The following is a 19,157-nucleotide window of genomic DNA, read 5'->3' as shown; positions in this document are numbered from 1 at the left end:
TGTTGTAATGCATTTGGCTGTCATTTGATATTTTGATCAAGAAGATTTCACTGAATATTTTATGTAACACAAAGTGTCTGATCTCATTGCCACATGAGGGATTATGGGCAGGTGAAGCACATTAAAATCTGTGCTTGTTCCATCTGCTTCCTCTGAAAACAGGCCTTAAAGCTTCCTCATCATAAGTCTGTGTGCAGATATTTTGACACTGAAAGATATTGTGGACAACTTGTCATTTTGCCAATCCGTATGGGAAGAAAGCATTTGTCATTTTGGGAGTCTGAGATCTCAGCACTGAAGAAGTTTTTTTTGATGCTGCTCCCCAAGAAAAGTCCTTCCTAAGCACTACTTCCTCCCTAAACCTATATCCTCAGCTCATTCAAGATTATGGTCTCTTGGTGCTCTGTTGACAGGTGAGCTTCAAAGCTCACACAGCTTCTTAACCAGTACTGTCAAAAGTCAAACTGCTTCAGGAATATTTTGTTATTTTTTGCAAAGAAGCATCAACCCATGACTGTTTACCACGAGTCACATGCTGCCAGATCAGTCAATCAATCCTCAGGCACAACAAACAACACAACTGTCTTTAGACATAGTTAAAAGTAAAATATTACAGACCCATATGTGTTATTTTTTATTACCTCTGCCAAGGAGGTTATGTTTTTGCTGGCATTGGTTTGTCTGTCTGTCTGTCTGTCCGTGTGCAAGATAACTCAAAAGTTATGGACGGATTTGGATGAAAATTTCAGGAAATGTTGATATTGGCACAACGAACAAATGATGAAATTTTGGTGGAGATGGGGGGGGGGGGGGGGGGGGGGGGGGCACTGATCTGCCTTGGCGAAGGTCTGCACTCTCTGAGTTCTTTTCTAGTTATTATTATTATTGGTGAATAGACCAGTGATCATGTGAGAATTAGAGTAAATGAGGAGGGTTAGAGCCATGAGGGGAAAAATCACTGAAATATGCAAGCATTAATAATAAAGTGAACCATAGTGTATTTATTAAAGTAATAGATTATTTTCGGACAGTTTCACAACAGTGGCACAGCACAGCTGTACTAAATCATAAGGGAAGGTTCTACATGCATGCAGCTGAAGAACACATGTCCAGGTATTACTAAAGCTCTTTGTGTGCTTTGCTCTGGGTTTTGTCCCTCAGAGAGATATGCAACAGTACCACTCTAAGAAAACAAAGGTAACTGGAGTTGATTATTTTGTTGCTGTGCCCTTATGCCCTGCATGGCTCTGTTATTGGGTGTAAATACAAACCCACCGCAGGTTAATCCATGAACGTATGGCTGAAGAAATGCTTGGAAGGTGGATCAATAATGCATGGTCATGTAATTCCACCATGCTTTAGGGAGAAGGCAGAAGACTCAGCAGACTCTATGGGGAGACAACAGTTGGGCTAATGCTTCATTCATATCCTTTGAACTGTAACCATGAGCAGCCCAGTGAGAATTACCTATACTGCTTCTGCCTCTGAGATGCACAGATATCAGGTACGGTATTCGTCAATGTTACAACACACATGTCTAAATGACATGTGTTTAATTTGTCTAAAACTGTCTTTTCTTAAAACTGCAGGGGCTGAAATTAGGGGGAACAATACCACAATTTGAAAAGTCCTTCTCTAGCTCTCTCCTCTCAGTCCAAAGACAATAAAAGAGAGATGACCTGAAGTTGTTTATGCCGTTTTTGGAAAAGAGAAGCTACTTTTCCACATTTCTGTGTCTAGACACGGAGTTTAGCAGCACAATCGAATTCAGGTTGTGTATAAATCTGAATGATCAGCAACTGTATCTGTCACATATTCAAACCCCTAAATGTCACAAAACACCAGTAATTAGCCAAAATCTTCATCATGGGTAGCTTTTTCTACAGCCAGAAGACTCAGTCAAATGTATATCTAGAAGTCCTGTGTTCTGTCAGACCATTTGAATTATGCAGATTTTTGCCCTAATGTTACTAAATAAATATCAAGGACTGCAGCTTTAAGGACCATTAGCGTCCAAGACACATACAGATACAAAAATAGAAACAGTAAATTAACCCCATCCAACAGTTAGGTCCTCATTTGCTTATGGTAATCAGTTTGACCTGGATGGACACACATTACTGTAAGCGGTTTGTTTGTTCTTTATTGAGGATCCCCATTAGCCAACACACAAACACCAGGCTAGTCTTCCTGGGGTCCTCTAACCAGGGTTTCTACCGCATTCATGGCCGTTCACCTTGGATTCCATCTGTTTAACCAAAATACTGATCATGAAGATGAAAGATTTCCAATCTGGTTGGTTTCACGTGGATGAAATGTAACAGATAACCTGTAACCTATCATAGCTTTGGCTGAACCCCAACTCACCCCTTGGCCTTCCCCCTTCCCCCTATCCCTCCATTTTGCGTGTAAACGTGAAAGGGTAGTGATTCCAATTAGTTGGAGGAGAATGGCTGAGGCGGAGGGCTGCATAGCCTTCGAAATGGAGATCTTTCAGGACCACACTACAAATGGAGGGGTATGAGAAATCTCCCATAATTCTATTCGAATCATCTGCAAGATGGAGGTGAACACAGCAAAAAAGTGCAGCAATGTGATGAAAGAAACACACAATGTAAGTATTTTCTTCATAAACAACTTCATCTTTTAATCATCCGTTTAATGCTGTTTCAGTGTGTTATAGATTGCATTTCTGCAGTTTATAGTTGATACCTGTAAAAAAAATGACCAAAGCCCATGGAACAGAGATGGTTACAGCTACTGATGGTATGATGAATACTCTCAGAAACTAAGTTGTTGCATCTGTTTAGACCGGCACTGATGACCGCTGACAACTTGACAGTCGTGAAGGGTTGTCCCATTTCACAGGACAATGTTTCAACCCCTACCCCTTGCAGCTCCATTTCAAGGGGTAGTGCCAAGTGTAAGGGCCAAGGGCTCGGGCTAAGGGGTGAATTGGGATTGGGCCTTTCACTGAGCCAATCATATCAGTTCCTTGACTTCACTAAACAATTAAGCTTTGTGGTTCAACAGAGTGGGCTTCTTAGCCGTGATGGAAGACATTAGTGACATGTTTGGTGAGTTTGGCTGCTTTTACCTTTGGTTCTGGCAGTGTAAAAAATAAGAAAAGAGACAGAAAACTGCATGTGTGTTTGGTCCACAGTTCATGACAGACTGTGAAGCTGCCATAAATAGGCCTCCCCTATTGCAAGGTGTTGTACCTCTAACTGTCATTTGTCACATAAAGTGATCATTTAGTTATCTTCTCTGACAGCGTTGTCATTTGCTAGTCAGTGGATAAGATGTGAAAGATCCTCAGAGTTAGCCTGAAATGTACGAAACAGGAGGTGCTTATTCACTGAGCCACTTTTCCCACAGGAATCCACTCAAATAGAACAGCCTCTGGTCTCCCTTAAAAGACCCTGAGGCCATTACATAGACGTGGTTACACCTGGTGATTGATGTCTTGCTTCTTTAGTCTGCTAATATTTCTGTTGACTTGGTGTTAAATTAGCCTTTGACTCCTTGCATTAATCAGTCAGTAACAGGTTGTGCAGGTCTCATATAACTATCAAGATTTCTTCACCCTTTTAAAAATAGCAAATCAAGTTGTTGAGAATGTTTTCACAGTCTTGTTTTTGTGTTCTGGGAGTCTGAAAAAACACTAGTGCTTAACTTTGGCAGTGGATATGATTTTAATTATTGCAGGGACAGTGCGTAGGAGCTTAGAGTCCTGGTATCACACACCAAAGAATGACTAAGCCGTTCAGTAATTTGTTGTCAATTCATTGGCTTTTAATATAATCTTTTTTTTTTTAAGGTATGTAGGGAGCTTTGGTGAGTGCTTTGTTAATTAACTGCTAATGTCTATATGGGAGACACAGTGATAATTACTTACTAATTATTATTTTTCAATAGAAGACATGATGGAGGCTGAAAGAAGCTAAAATACTCCCCCAACTTTGCATATTTCGTCACTCTGCAATTTAGTCAGATAGATTTCTGTCCAGAAACCCTATATCATTTGTTGCTATGGAAACGGACACACCCTCATTATGGAATGTTCCACTCCAAATGGACCTGCAGCATCGGAATATGTGTGTGTGTGTGTGTGCGTGTCCTCAGTCCTCAGGCAATGGACCAGCTCTCTCCCTCATCCTCACTTCCTAATGAGATTTAATGCTGAGTTGTCCGCTGACACACACGCACACACACACGCACACACGCACACACTCTCCATCCACCGCATTTTTAATAATAACTGCCTGTGTGTCTGATTTCCAAACTGCAGCTGATGAAATCATTCAGTCTTTTCAAAATTAAAGTGAGCGACCCAGAGGAGAATCATTTCTGTTTGAAGAGTTTCTTTGTTGTTTTGTTTAGTTTTTTTGAACACAAAGCAGGAGTAGAAGTTGAACATATTTGAGAAGGTGCCTCAATTTCAGACTTTGGTGAAAATTTCTAAGAGTAAATGTTAAGGTGGATGGTTTCATGTTGTTTTTACTGTAAAAAAAAGTGAAGCCAAAACGTCACAGTGATTGGAGCTGCCATGTTGCTTGCGTGATAAGACATGTACTAGGGCAGGACCAGGAACGGAGACAGGTTCTAGCCTGTTTGCTACCGGTTACTTAGGTTCATTTTGTCTTCTTTTTGATGCGATTTAACTGTTCTTTTTTTCAGAGTTTTGTTTTACCATGACATGTTTCATTATGTGCAGTCTTCCTCAGTAGCACGGCCATGATGCGTCACCTTTTCAGCCTTTCTTCACAGGTGTGACCAACCTGATGGACACTCATTGTCTACAGCACCTTGAGCCGTATTCTGTACCTGTGTAGACAGATGGATCAAAGGGGCATCTGAAATCAGGAAGTGGGCCAAAGACACTATCATCTGAGACGAGGGAGCATCCATGTTCATGCACAGCTGGGACCCCCTCCTCCTAGGACCATTGGGGCATGCGACCAACCTGGGGGTCCGTCCGGTCTGGTACGTACTAGATGCTTTGTGCTTTGTCTGAAAAAAGGAAGAGCTAAGTTCTGTTTGGTTCTACTTTTTCACCTCCCTATGCAGATCCTATTACTGTGAATTTAATTTCAGTTCTCTTCTCCTCTTACCTATTTATTTCCCAGTACTTTTGGCTCTGCTTTGAAATTTGATTAAATCACCAAACTTTAGAACGAATTAAAAATTTCATTTAAAACCTGTTTATATTTTTATTCTAAATCTAACTGTGCTGCACCAAAATAAAATACATTTTATATGTGATCCAGTATTAGCTTTACACTCACAGTAACTTTTAAGATAGCTCTCTTTTTACATGTATTGGGCAAAATCAGCAAGTTCCTCAAACAAAATTAAGGGACAGACTGATCCAAACTGAGTTTTATAGAGCTGCTGAATTTATCTGAGGTTCACCAAGAAAACTCTGAAAGAATGGATCAAATGTCAGACATGGCAAGAAAAAAAATGAAGCTGTACAAACCGATTAACTCAACCAACTCCTGGTCGTCCACATGTTTTATGCTGGAACAAATTACCATGTGCTGTTAAGAAAGTTATTTTTTCCACATCTGTTATTATAAACCTGTTGACTTCTACACAGCTTGGCCATAAATTTAAAAAAAACTCCCCACCTGGATGCTTTTTAATGTGGACCATGAGTCTGAAATAAAGCTTATCTATCTATCTATCTATCTATCTATCTATCTATCTATCTATCTATCTATCTATCTATCTATCTATCTATCTATCTATCTATCTATCTATCTATCTATCTATCTATCTATCTATCTATCTATCTACAGGGGTTGGACAAAATAATGGAAACACCTTCACCGTAAGATGATAATGCCCCAATCCATACAGCTAGAATTGTTAAAGAATGGCATGAGGAACATTCTAATGAAGCTGAGCATCTCGTATGGCCGGCACAGTCCCCAGACCTCAACATTATTGAGCATTTATGGTCAGTTTTAGAGGTTCAAGTAAGACGTAGATTTCCACCGCCATCGTCTCTAAAAGAGTTGGAGGGTATTCTAACTGAAGAATGGCTTAAAATTCCTTTGGAAACAATTCACAAGTTGTATGAATCAATACCTCAGAGAATTGAGGCTGTAATTGCCGCAAAAGGCGGACCTACACCATATTAAATTATATTTTGTTGATTTTTTTTAAGGTGTTTCCATTATTTTGTCCAACCCCTGCATCTATCTATCTATCTATCTATCTATCTATCTATCTATCTATCTATCTATCTATCTATCTATCTATCTATCTATCTATCTATCTATCTATCTATCTATCTATCTATCTATCTATCTATCTGCCTGCCTGCCTGCCTGCCTGCCTGCCTGCCTGCCTGCCTGCCTGCCTGCCTGCCTGCCTGCCTGCCTGCCTGTCTGTCTGTCTGTCTATCTATCTATCTATCTATCTGGCAAATCAGTCCTTACACTGAACAAATACTGTAATAATTAATATGTTTCAGCTACAAGTTCTGTAACTCAAAGTGATATAGTGAGCAGCTTCTCTTTTCGTAAACCACCGGTTTGAGAGAGCATATAGATTGGACTGTGTTTCAATAGAAGAAGGTCATGTGGTCTGATGTGTATTGTATATGATCAGCATCTCTTCACATTTATGCACCTTTAGTCAGCCTATTTCCTGGTTGAGGACTATGCTATGAAAGCTGGCTGATGATGATAAAATGACGTTTTAAAGTGGTGCTGGATGGAAATTCATGGAGCTAGTGTCTCGACATAACATGAATATTCACTGAAAGAGCAAACTCAGATCCTTAAGAGCAACATCTCAAAAGATGATGAAATGCATTACACGCATGACAGCTACAATAAGGAGCATTTTCCATCTTTCATCTTTAAGTGGTGAGCTTTCCCTAGACACCATGAACTGGGGAATAGTGTCAGTAAAGTTGAGTTAAAACAGACTTTTCTATTTAATTTTATTTCCAAATCACTGGAGGTTGACAGGTTCTACTAGCTCCATGCAAATATGACTGTAGATTAAAATGGTCTGTTGGACCAAACTGTTGGACCTAGTTTTAGAGTTGATGGTCTGCAGCATCTCTGGTGGAAGCTCAGTCAGTAGAGAGGAGTTATAGGGTTGAATGGGTCATGAAGCCTACAGGAGCTCAAGATGTGGGAGGGTACAGTCAGACCAGAAAAAAAATCAGCAGAAGAAGGCATTGCATGTAAGCCTGAGGGCTGCTGACTATGTGTGGGCTCAGGGCCCTGAACATAAGTCCGTCTGTCACCGGAGGAGATCCTTGATGAGCCACTCAGTGAATTGTATGGTTCTCTTTTCAGCTCAGCAACTTCTGCAGACAGTGCCATCAGAGGGGCAGTGATGCAGTTATAGCAGCTCTGGTGAGTTTCTGTGGTGATGGTTTCCTCTGAGAGAACCTCACTTTTATGGTCCGGCAGTGGCCAGAGTACAGCCCAGAAACTGTGAGCTGGGAAAAGAATCACTGAATTTCTGAATATTTTAACCATTATTTAATGGCTTTGTCCATTGGTATATTCGACTTCAGTTAAAAACATCCCTCTGTATCCCCTTTTAAAGAAGTCTCTCTAGATCCTTCAGTTTAAGTAATTTTAGACCAGTCTCCAAGTTGCCATTTTTATCAAAGTCTTTCATAAAATGATTCTCCAGCTACCGGATTTCTTTTATGAATACCAATGACATCTTTGAAAATGTTCACTCTGGCTTCTGCCCCCTACATATGGAAACAGAGACTCCTCGGGCTAAGACCACCAGTGGGCAATTGCTTGCAGCTGATGCTGGTCTGTACTCTGTTTTAATTGTCCTCAACCTCTATCTATGTATCTAAAATGTACACTTAGCTAATACTGGGTGTACCTAATAAAAATGGCCAGTGTGTGAATATGCTGTCGCTAATCCCATCTGCTTCAAGTTTCCATATGTTTGTTCAGACATGTTCCTCTGCATTTTTGTTGAGTTATTTGTTGCCTCTTTATCAGATTCAACGAGTTAAGACATTCTTCTCTAATCCTTGGCTTGGTTGGGAGTGAATATCTCAATAGAGCTTGTCTGGTACTAATATTATTGCCACATTTAAAGTCACATATTCACCTTTCTTTCCCATTCTGATACTCAGAAAACCCAATCAGTTCTTGTCGACCCCAGCCATCCCCTGTGGTGGGAATCTCTGTTGTTGCCATCAGGATACAGAAGCAGAATGGATAGGTTCAGAAAGTCATTTATTCCTGCTATCAGCATTGAAAAAGACACAATGTAACTTGGAATTTGTCTCAGCATTTGTTGTTGTTGGTCAGTTGATGTCAGTTTGTTGCTGCTGTAAATCAAATTGCCCCCTTGGTGTCATAAAGAAATCTTGAAACATGAACCAGTCTGACTTTCATCACATCATCTTGTCCACATGCCGAAATGCACTGAGTTGCTGCCATATGATACAAATTGAATAAGTGATCCTAATAAGGTGATAAGTGAGTGTAAATTGCCATTGTAACACAGATGACAAGCAGCTGAATGTACCCATAAAGCATGGTACTGCACATGTAAACTGTATTTTGTCTTTCTTTTATGAAATGAAAACATAAGTTGAAGTTAGATCTAAAGCCCCTTTAACACTGCACTTCTTGTTATGAGAATATTTCGGCCTTTATTCCACAATGACGTCTGTGTAAATGAAATGTTGGGATCATTTGGTCCCACCTCTGTCATGGCTCTGGAGGTAGTAACAGAGCTGTGATAAAGGTGGAATCATGAATGCTATGTAAAAGGAACACCTGTCGTTAAGCAACCAAGGTGTCGACACCGAGATCTGTGAGCTGTTGTCACTTTGGGCGGAGGACTCTACCCATGCTAACATTTGTGGAACGGTGAAAGACTCTGGAGGGGTTAACAACACTGCTATGCTCAGGGTATTTCCGATGTGCAAGTTATATATCGCACTATGCGCCTCGTCACCACCCCTTTGATTCTGGAATGCAGGTCAGCTGTATAAAAGTCCAGCCTGTCTTCACCTCTGGTACTCCTTTGGCCTTACTGTGGAAATCAGTCAGTCGTGGAAAAAAAGCTGGATCACCATCTCACCTTTTTTCTGGGATCTCTGTGTAAAAGTGGCTAATGTTAATTTTAAAAACCCATGGCCCCAGTGCTGTGCACTGTAGCTTCACAGCACGAAGGTCCTGGGTTCAAGCCCAGCACCAGCTGTCTGGGGTCTTTATGTGGAGTTTGTATGACCTCACCATGTCTGTGTTTTCTTTCTGGGTACCCTGCTGTCCAAACACATGCGGTTTAATTGCCCTTAGGAGTGAGTATGAACAGTGCCTTTGCCCTAATGTCAAATGGGATCAGCACCGCCCCCCTGTGACCCTATAAAGGATTAAACAGAACATGGACGAATGGATGGAAAAGCCTTCTTAGGGTTGTTAACTTCAATAGTGTGCAGATGGGTTTACCTTCTTCTAGTAAATCTGTAAATATTGCACTGACATCAGCCAAATAACAACTGTGATCAACTGGGTATTACTTTGAATGTCTTTCAGGAGACACTGTCAGAGAATGATGTCCTGTGTTTACACATTTATTTTATTAACTCCCCCTCCAAACACAAACACAATGTCCCCAGTTGTTCTGCATTTCTTTGAATTTCATTCTTCCTTTCATGCATCCTCCTTCCTTTTTCTTTCTGAAGTTCTTGTTGCAATAAACTTGTGACAGGAGAAGAGATGCAGTCAGAACTGTCAGTGCCCTGTGTGTGTGTTCGTGTGTGTGTGTGTGTGTGTGTGTGTGTGTGTGTGCGTGCATGAGACAGCATGGTTCTGCTTCAAAGCCCATTTTGTGTCAATGGGTGTGTCAGGATAGATTTTTGTCAACCCCCTGTAGTGATATGAGAGTCTCTCAGTGTGTGTGTCAGTCAGTGTGTTTGGTGTGTGTGTGTGTGTGTGTGTGTGTGTGTGTGTGTGTGGTAGCTGACTCAGTTCCTCAGGGTACATCCCTGAAGCTCAGCTGTCAAAGTCTGTTTTTCCTTCGTCTTTTGTCTTCTTCTCATGCTCTTTTTTCTCTTTTACTGTATATCTGTCACTTTGTTCTCTTTCTCGCTCCCTCTTTGCTCTCTCTTCTCTTTACCAACTCCTGCCTGGTTCCATTTTCAGCTTTCCTTTCTTGGAGTGTTATACAAAAAACCCATCATTACCATCTTACAAGTGGGATTATATACCCACTACCACTTTACTTCTCCTGGAGGGTTACAGTGTTGGATGGGGGTAGAGGGCTGTTTGGAGTCCTACCTCATGGACATTTGACCAACAAAAGGATAGAAATAGTTGTGAAACACAGACAGGGTTTGTATACATTCTGTTTTTACTGCCACACAACTGATCAATCACTGTACACTATCAGAAATATTGTATCATACACTGATGGTCAGTGATTAGAAAGTATCAGAAAGTTATAGAAAATATCTTGTTCCTGGTCATAAAGTCAAAACAGACCACATAACCGGGTAACAGTGAAACACATTAACCCATGAAGACCTAAACAACCACTGGTGACCAAAATCATCTATTGATCTAAAATGTTTAATAACTTCTGATCCATTAATCCTGTCAATCCATGTAAATAATTGGTGTAAATTATGGAGCCAAAACAATGACTTTAATGTTTGATATTGAAAATAAAATTTTGCATTGAAAACACACCCTGAAACTGAAAAATGAAACCTTGGTATTGATAAACATGTATTTTAAGAAACTGTAACGGCATCACAACAGGTATTGGCATTGATAACATTTTGCTGAAGTTTAAAACATGGACATCAAATGTTATATTATTTCATTTTTATTATTTTTTTGCATTCTGGTGTGTTTTTGAATGAAAATCACATTATTTTTATGTGACATCACTGTTTTATCAAGGACAATTTTCTCGATGACGTTTTTCTTTTTTGATCACAGTTTTTTACAATTACTGTGGTTTTTCAGTTTCAACTTTCTGTCACCTTTTTGGTGTGGAGGGGAGGGTTTGAGGGGAAGGGCTAGGAGGTATTTGCGTATTGAAAACATCAAATAAAAATAATATGGTTTGCATTCAAAAACACACCAGAATGCAAAAAAACATAATAAAAATGAAATAATATAACATTTGATGTTCGTGTTTTAAACTTCAGCAAAATGTTATCAGTGCTAATACCTCTTTTAATGCCACTACAATTTATTTTTACAATACACGCTTTTCAATGCCAGTGTTTCTTTTTTTAGTTTCAGGGTGTGTTTTCAAAGCAAAATTTTATTTTCAATATCAAACATTAAAGTCATTGTTTTGGCTCCATAAAAAATTTGTCATCTTTTCATGGTCATCAGATATGACCCATTTGGACATTCAGAGGCTCCGTAGTGAACGTGGAAACACCGTCATCTTCTACAACATTTATTCACCAGTAAAGCCCATGGAGTTGGAGCAATGACAGTGGATGGACACATTTATTTTGGTGTTCAGTTATTGATATCTTTCCTTTAAAAACTCACCTTTTTTCAGTTTTCTTTGTTGTTTTTTTTAACATAATAACCCTCAACTTTAATCTGAGTTTCCATGAACATCTATGATCAATAAATGAAATACAGGAAAATACATGATTTTCACTGAAAAAAAAAAAAAAAACGCAAAATACAGAGAATAATATTTATTAAATGGTAATAAATCATTTAAGAAAGTTTAAATCTAGAGGAAAATTAATTTGGGAACTACTGCAAAAGTAGCACTGGGTCTTTAGGGGTTAAACATCCGGTGAGAAGATGGTTGCATCGAAGGTCAATTGTGTAAAACTGAAGGTCATCAAATTATAGAAATCAAATATAATTTTAGAAACTAGAAGAGAGCGGAGAGCGCAGAACTCTGCCAAGGCAGAGCAGTCCGTCCCCCCTCAGATCACCACCAAAATTTAATTATTTGTTCCTTGTGCTAGTGTCAACATTTCCTGAATATTTCATCAAAATCTATCCATAACTTTTTGAGTTATCTTGCTAACAAACAAACAAACCAACCCAGATGAAAACATAACCTCCTTGGTGGAGGTAAAAATTTTCGTTAGTGCAGTCATCTAAAGAATAAGAATAACACCTGCTGAAAGAATAAATTGCTGCTGACAATGAAACAAAGCAAGTCAGTGAGTAGTTTTCTCACTGCAGACTTTTTCTGTAGCTAAATATAAATTGTATTGACTTTTAATATGAATGAGCATAGGGATAGTGAGTTATTTACTACAATTGCATTATTGATGAAAACAACAGGGTTGATCATTCCTACTGATGCACAGAGGAGCTCAGTGTCACATCTAATAAGCAGAGAAAATACTAACTACTGGGACAGTATGTCAACAGGGGAATGGCCGATAACGCTGCTCTTCTTGATGACAGGTGAGCTACAGCCCATAAATACTGACTGAGGTTGAAAACCTGTCACTGGGAATTTCAGGAGCTTAGTCACAAGCACCACCGTCAACTGGCACAAGTAAAGCTGAGACACCGGATAGAAACATCCTGAAACAATTTGTCTGAACTGGAATGGCTCTAGGAGCTGAAGGAGTCAACCTGTGTCTGTCCAGGAACTCAGGACTTCCTCTTCTTTCTTATGTTTTATGGTGAGTTGCATTAGTGTTAAGGTACTAAAAAACCCAGAAAGGATGAACCAAACACTGGCCTTTTACATTTTTCATGTTTGTAGCAGTCACCGTAGGGTAGGGGTTCTCAAACTTTTTCACACCAAGGACCACTTTATCATTAAAAAAAAATAAAGTTTCCCAGTCAGTTTCCCACTTCCACCCTGAAAAAACCCTTTTTAAACAGCCTATATTACAATATTATTTCATTTTTTATATTATAAATTAAGTCTACAATATGTTAGAAATGGTGCTAACAGCTTGATGCTAACAGAATGTCTTTGCACCTTGTTGCTAACATTGGTCGTCGTTTCTCCACTTTTTCTCTTCAGTCACAGATCCATTGTTGTATTTTAGAACTGTTCAAGTCACTTTTCATTTTGTTTTGTTTCACTCTTCATTTCTGATTAGTTAGCTATTCTACTTCATTTCCACCAGAATTCACAAGTCACAAGAGGTCTTTGATGTGACAATAGGTAACCTAGGTAACCTAAATGTGTAGAGACAGTGATGGAAAATGTGGGTTTGCATAGACAAATTCAACCAAAGTTTACTCTTAGGCTTATTTAGGCTACATTTGATTCACTTTTAATTCAGAAAACAATGATCTGTACTTTGCTTTGGAAGTCAAATGAGTGTGATTTGAGAAACACTGATATAAATTTGATTTTTTTATGACATTGTCTCACAGACCACTTGGGGGCTCGGACCACACTTTCAGTATCACTGCAATAGGAGGTGGGGAATAGGGTATTCAGTTGGTTGCAATCTGCAACTTTATCACTAGATGCCACTAAAGATGACATTATAAACTGATTCATTATAAAGTCATTAAAAATAATTATAGACTCTAAATTTCAATGAATGTAATTCTCATATATTATTAATATTTCTAATTAAATAAAGTGCCTTCATGCAGACCACAGTGAAACACTTCTTCATAATCTTCATTTAATATTTGTTAATGTTGTGCTCATCTGTGCAGCAAAGAGTTCGTACTAACTACTGAGCATAAAGATTATGCTACATGTTTTAACTACCAGTGGTGACATGGTTTTTATAAAGTATGTTTCAATTGGGATTTGAAGTTTCTTTTATAATACAAAACTATCTTGCAAGTAAAACTTATCCTTTTCATTAGAAATAGATATATTCACGCAAGGCTCCCCAATACAGTGGGTGGGGAAAGACTCGTATCAGCTCAAAATGTGGCCATAACAACAAAAACACTCTTCAACATAATCTACTATCTGCAATGAAAGAAAAATACAATGACTGCAGGCACTCTGTGTCCTGAGTGCAATAAAACCTGTATATTTATGGTTGACACCTACCACTTCCTTGTCACACTTGGTGTCAGGATGAGGCTCTCAGGATTATGAGTACTCTTGTTTTTGTCCTGTGGCTCAATTGACACCAAAGAGCACCTCTGATAATCAAGTGTGGCTTTTGATTTTATTTTTATCTGCTCTTCCCCTTATTTAAACTCATCTCAGATCTGCTGAGAGAGCAAAGGAGAGGTGACAGAGTGAACCTGTGCTGAAAGTGCTTCTTATTAATTTCCAAGGGACGCATATTATCCACTTCTTTTTCTCGTACAAAGCAAAAAAAAAAAAAAAGAAAAAACATCCCCTCAGACCAGGTGTGTTCTCAAACCCACACTGCTGTATGCGTATGCACCACACTCTGCCTTGTTATCACCCTCCGTACATTGGATTTATTTGAACATCCATCAGACTTTATCGGTCCAGTGATATTAACTGTTGCATGTCAATGTCTAATTTTCTAAAAAAGCTCTTATTATTCAGTTAACTACAATGGAAGGAAATAAAACATGCATTAATTCGCAGTTTGTTTCACAGATTTTCTGGCAGTTTGATTACAATTTGTGTCATCCTTGTCCCCTTTCAATGATGTATCCTGAACAGAAATTAACACAGTTTTCATCAGTCAACAGAACTGCCACCTAATCCACTCAATGATTGTGACTGCAGCATTACTGAAGATTTTACGGTTATGTTTGGAGAAGGGAAGCACTTGGATAGCTTATTCCAAATGTCAAAGTTTGCAAATATTTGAAAAATGAGTGCTTAATAATATTCTATTATTCTATCTATTCAATCATCAGTCACAAAGTTTCCTGTCCGTAAACTTTAATACTGAAGCCTAGAACACACTGAAGGACAAGCTGAAACATTGTGAGACTGGACACAAGATACTTTTAGATTATTTCCACTGACTGGAGCAGATTGTAGTTTTTGACATTTAGAGAGAAGCCCAAACCTAATGACCAAGTCAGTAGTAACTGGACATTCTGTCAGTGGACAAACAAACGGTCAACTGTCAGCAGTTCTTCTACCAAAACCACCATGGACGTCATACAGCAGTTTATTTACAGCAAGACTGGTGCTGTAAAAAAACTGCATCAAAGTGCAGATTTGAGGTCCTGCATTGAAAGAGTGTTCAATGTGTTGTCAACCAACAGAATAGGATGGTGAGTGAATATAAACAATGAAGACACTTTTAGGTGAAGGTGTTGGTCTCAGAATGAAAAAATCAGGTCGATTATCCAGTCTTTGTTGGTTCTGTGTCTGGGATGAAGCCTTATCATTCAGCAGGAGGGGTAATGCCTGATGTTTTTGGTTTCCTCAAACCAACCACAATCATATTTGACAATGCTAAGTCAAAACCGCAGCATCTGGTGAAATATTTACAAGTAAGGCCTGCCTTATAATGGCTGTATCCCTGTTCAAAAGAGACCAAGAAAAACTGTCATCTTGAAATCCAAATCTTTGCCAAAACCTGCTATTTGTGTCGCTAGCTTCCAGGCTTTGTTGGTTCATGTCATAACTGGGACTTGGAAACAGACCTGTTACGCCCTAGTCTAGGGGTACAACAGGGCATAACATAAAAGTGACTCCCACTTGAATCTCACTCCCAAAGAAGACTGTGGCAATACTTTCTAACCAAAAATGAGCAGCAATTTATTTACTTTTAGGGTGAGCAAGTACTAAACAAAACCAACTCAACCACTCTAGGCCTCCCTAACAAAACAAAGAAACTAAAATACACAGGTCTACCCTGGACATCTAAATCATAAACAGGAGAAAATGTGACAAAATAAAATAGGCTTCTCACCCTTACCTGGTGCTGCTATGAATACATACAGTCTATTTACAATATTTACAAAACACAGAAGAACAGAAACTCTCTCTCACAAACCAATTCTCTCTATAACACAGACAAACAAGTGCGGCATTGGTTGGGAGCTGGGCTGGGAGACGTCATCGTGTTCCTTTTTAAAGGTTGGCTCTTTCTCTCTCCACCAATCAGCGGACTGTGCCTTGTCCCAGGATAACCAATCCACAGGACGCATGTTGCTCCAGATTTACCAATCAGCGAAAGCCATCTGAACTTAGGACACGCGCACCCTGCACAAAAATGCACACTCACACACATACTCCAAAATATGCACACTCTATGCACCCCTGCCCTCTAAAGGCCAGTGTGGCATAAGCCCAATACACAAAGCACAAACATATATGACTTCAGGGTTGTAACAGACCAAACAGGTGGGGAACGCTGACTGAAACAGTACCCAATGGCAAGTTCAGTCCAACAAACATACAGTACGTTCTGTGAGACAGACCCTTCAACCCTACTCTCCCCTACAGTGGCCTCTAGAAACACAGAAGACCCCTGTCAGAGTCTCTAACTGGGTTTCCAGTACAGTTTTCTGCAAAATAAAAGCAGTATTTCTACAATATCAACAAAGTATACTTGTATGTGTTTCCATTGAACAGTGGCATCTAATGCATGATTCTAATAAAGTCTCATCTACCCGTCTCATGATATGTCATGGTTCTCGCACAGAGAGAGGGGTGGGGGGGTGGTCCATTCATACCTCACAATTCCACTCTGCAGGTACACCTGATCGTCCCAAGGCAAAGTGCTTACTTACGGCAGTGGCCACACATCATGGATTTCTGGGAGAGAATTGTACATAATTCAACAATGAGTTGTGGATCCAGAATTTCCGAATGACCCTGGTAACATTTAATGAACTGTTATGTTATTGAACCTCTCGTGGCACCGGGTTGTCATGCCCGGACTAGTGAAAATGTGCAAAATGTGTTTCCATTACAGTTTTGTGCAATACTTCTAGGTCTCAAGAACTGCCTCATGAGAGCGTAAAAACTTTTTTACGATCTTTGACAGTTTTTGCGACATTTCTGTTTCCATTACCAGTTTTCTATTGCGCTATTTACATTTTGCACATTTCTGAGGGTAATGGAAACCCAGGTAGTGTTTGCTTTGACAGGTAGTGGTTGCTTTGACAGTGGAAACACATTGATTCTTGTTTTCTAGTGATTATGACTATGATTTTAATTGTGTTTATGCAATTGCTCTTCTGCAGCTGTCCACTTTATTAGGAACACCTTGATGGTATCAGGTGTACCTCAAAAGTGGGTGGTGATTGTATATTTTGCTGCATACTTTGTTTATAGCAAGTCATTATTTTTGTTACATTGCCTTTTCTATCAGCTGGATCTAGTCTAGTCTTTCTCCTCTGACCTCTCACAACTGCTCCTAATGGTATACTTTCTCTTTTTGGGGCCATTCTCTATGAATCCTATATTTGTGCATGAAAACCCCAGAAGATCATTAGTTATTGGAACACACCAACCCATCTGGCACCTACAACCACACCATAGCCGAAGAGATGCTGCCATGTATGCTGTGCCTAATAAAGTGGCCAGTGAGTTTAGGTCTTCCTACACCTTACACACTGGATGTCTAAGACGACTCTTTAAATGTCACACATTAGATGTTCTTCTCTGAAAACACCGACTGAACCCAACTGGAATGGGCTGGTGCACGTGGCCATGTCCAGTCTTTACATTAAAATCACTTCTAGAACAAAATCTGACAGTAGGATGCACGGAAGAACGTAATTATGGTTAGTAATATATCAACGTAAATGGACAAAACAGACATTTGACGTTTTCCAGATGTGTTTACTCACAGACTCATCCATTAATTTAGGGCTGACAGGTTGTCTAATCATGCAGTTTGAGCTGTGGTTTGGTTCAGGACGGGTTCTTTAAATAAGTTATTCTCCCCTTTTCAGCAGTTTTTAGCTGTTTTGAGGAAACGGCTCTGTGCATCTGAGGTCACGACCACAGCTGTCACAGTGCTGAGAGATGCAGTGTGTGTGTTAGTTTGTGTGTCTACATTGGTGTATGCCAGATATAAAAGAAAAGTGAGTTTAAGGTCAGTGAGGTCATTCAAATATTAAACTCCATTTACAGTCCTGTTGTACTGTCAGAGAATACGATCGGTAAACACACCTACTCACACACACACACACACACCTACACACACCTTTTAGCTGCTGCTGTTAAGACCAGATATTAGAGCTGACAGCTTAAAAAGGTTTCAGTGTCATCGCCAATACAAGTTACACCCCCAGAAACCCACTGGAGTGTGCACACACGTTCATGCACACAAAATTCACATCTCACTATCTTTGCGAGGACATTTTTTGACATGTCTTCCCCATCCCCTTATTGTAACCTTACTCTAACCTTAACCCTAAAGCCAAGTCTTAACTCTGCAAAAGCCATTTAAAGTGCTGGAGACACCCTAAAATGTCCCCACATCATCAAAATGTATAAAAATACATACAAACACACACACTCACACAAACAAGATTACAGTCTCAGCAGTGTGACAGCTGTGGACAACTCTCTGAGTGGTTTCATAAAAACAAAAAACTGCAGCCAAAGCACAAAAGCAGGCACATTTCTGCCTCAAAGCTACCCAAAGACTTCAGTGCCATTAAAACATTTAAATAGAACTGTGATGAAGAACAGGAATGCTGAGAACAAAGGGTGACTGGAGTGCTCCGATTAATTCACAGCCTTTAATTGTACAAATAGACTAATGTTTCACCAGACTATGGCTTCATCAGAGTCAGAAATGAAGACAAAGTAGTGTTGAAGTGTTAGTCTGTTTGCACATTTAAGGCCTGTGTACTGATTGCCATTCTCCAGTCGACTTTTGGTCTCTGGACGTTTGCTCTCCTCAAGGTGAGAACGACAGGATTGTGATGAATCTTGCTGGAGGTTTAGAGGAAAACCTGAGGTTTTTACAGGAAATGTTGTGTGGTGTGGATTTTGTAGCTGGAAGTCTTACTAAAGTCAATTTGAAGCACAGAGTGATACACTGCAGTCTAGAAGGTTTGGCTGAGGGCAGAGTGGCCGCATGTTAAACAGAAAATAAGGAAATGTTGGGTATGACATGTAAGGTCTGTTCACACTATAAGATCATCCAGCCTGTCTGGATTTGGCCATCACGTCCAGACTGTCACTTTATTAGTCTGTAGCAGAATCTGGCAAAAGCTGGAGGGCTTGATTGGAGAGTTGTTTTGTTTTGTTTTTTTAGCATCATTTCCATGATTACCTTTTCATACTGTAAATTTGCATGTTCCGCTTTT

The 19,157-nt window shown here is 39.6% G+C and overlaps 1 long non-coding RNA gene across 1 annotated transcript in view; it reads right to left on the bottom strand.

Moving 5' to 3' along the window:
- Window positions 1-10,558: 10,558 nt before the first annotated feature.
- The window catches only part of LOC115430092 (uncharacterized), a 28,013-nt gene continuing 19,414 nt past the window's right edge, over window positions 10,559-19,157 (bottom strand). Inside the window, exons 2-3 of the long non-coding RNA XR_003936869.1 lie at window positions 15,803-15,808; window positions 10,559-10,590 (exon numbers count right to left, since the gene is read on the bottom strand). This is a non-coding gene — a long non-coding RNA (uncharacterized LOC115430092). The remainder of the gene's footprint in view (window positions 10,591-15,802; window positions 15,809-19,157) is intronic.

This window comes from Sphaeramia orbicularis, chromosome 12 (genome assembly GCF_902148855.1).
Source record: "Sphaeramia orbicularis chromosome 12, fSphaOr1.1, whole genome shotgun sequence".
NCBI classification, from domain to species: Eukaryota; Metazoa; Chordata; class Actinopteri; order Kurtiformes; family Apogonidae; genus Sphaeramia; species Sphaeramia orbicularis.
This window is presented reverse-complemented; position numbering and strand designations above follow the sequence as displayed.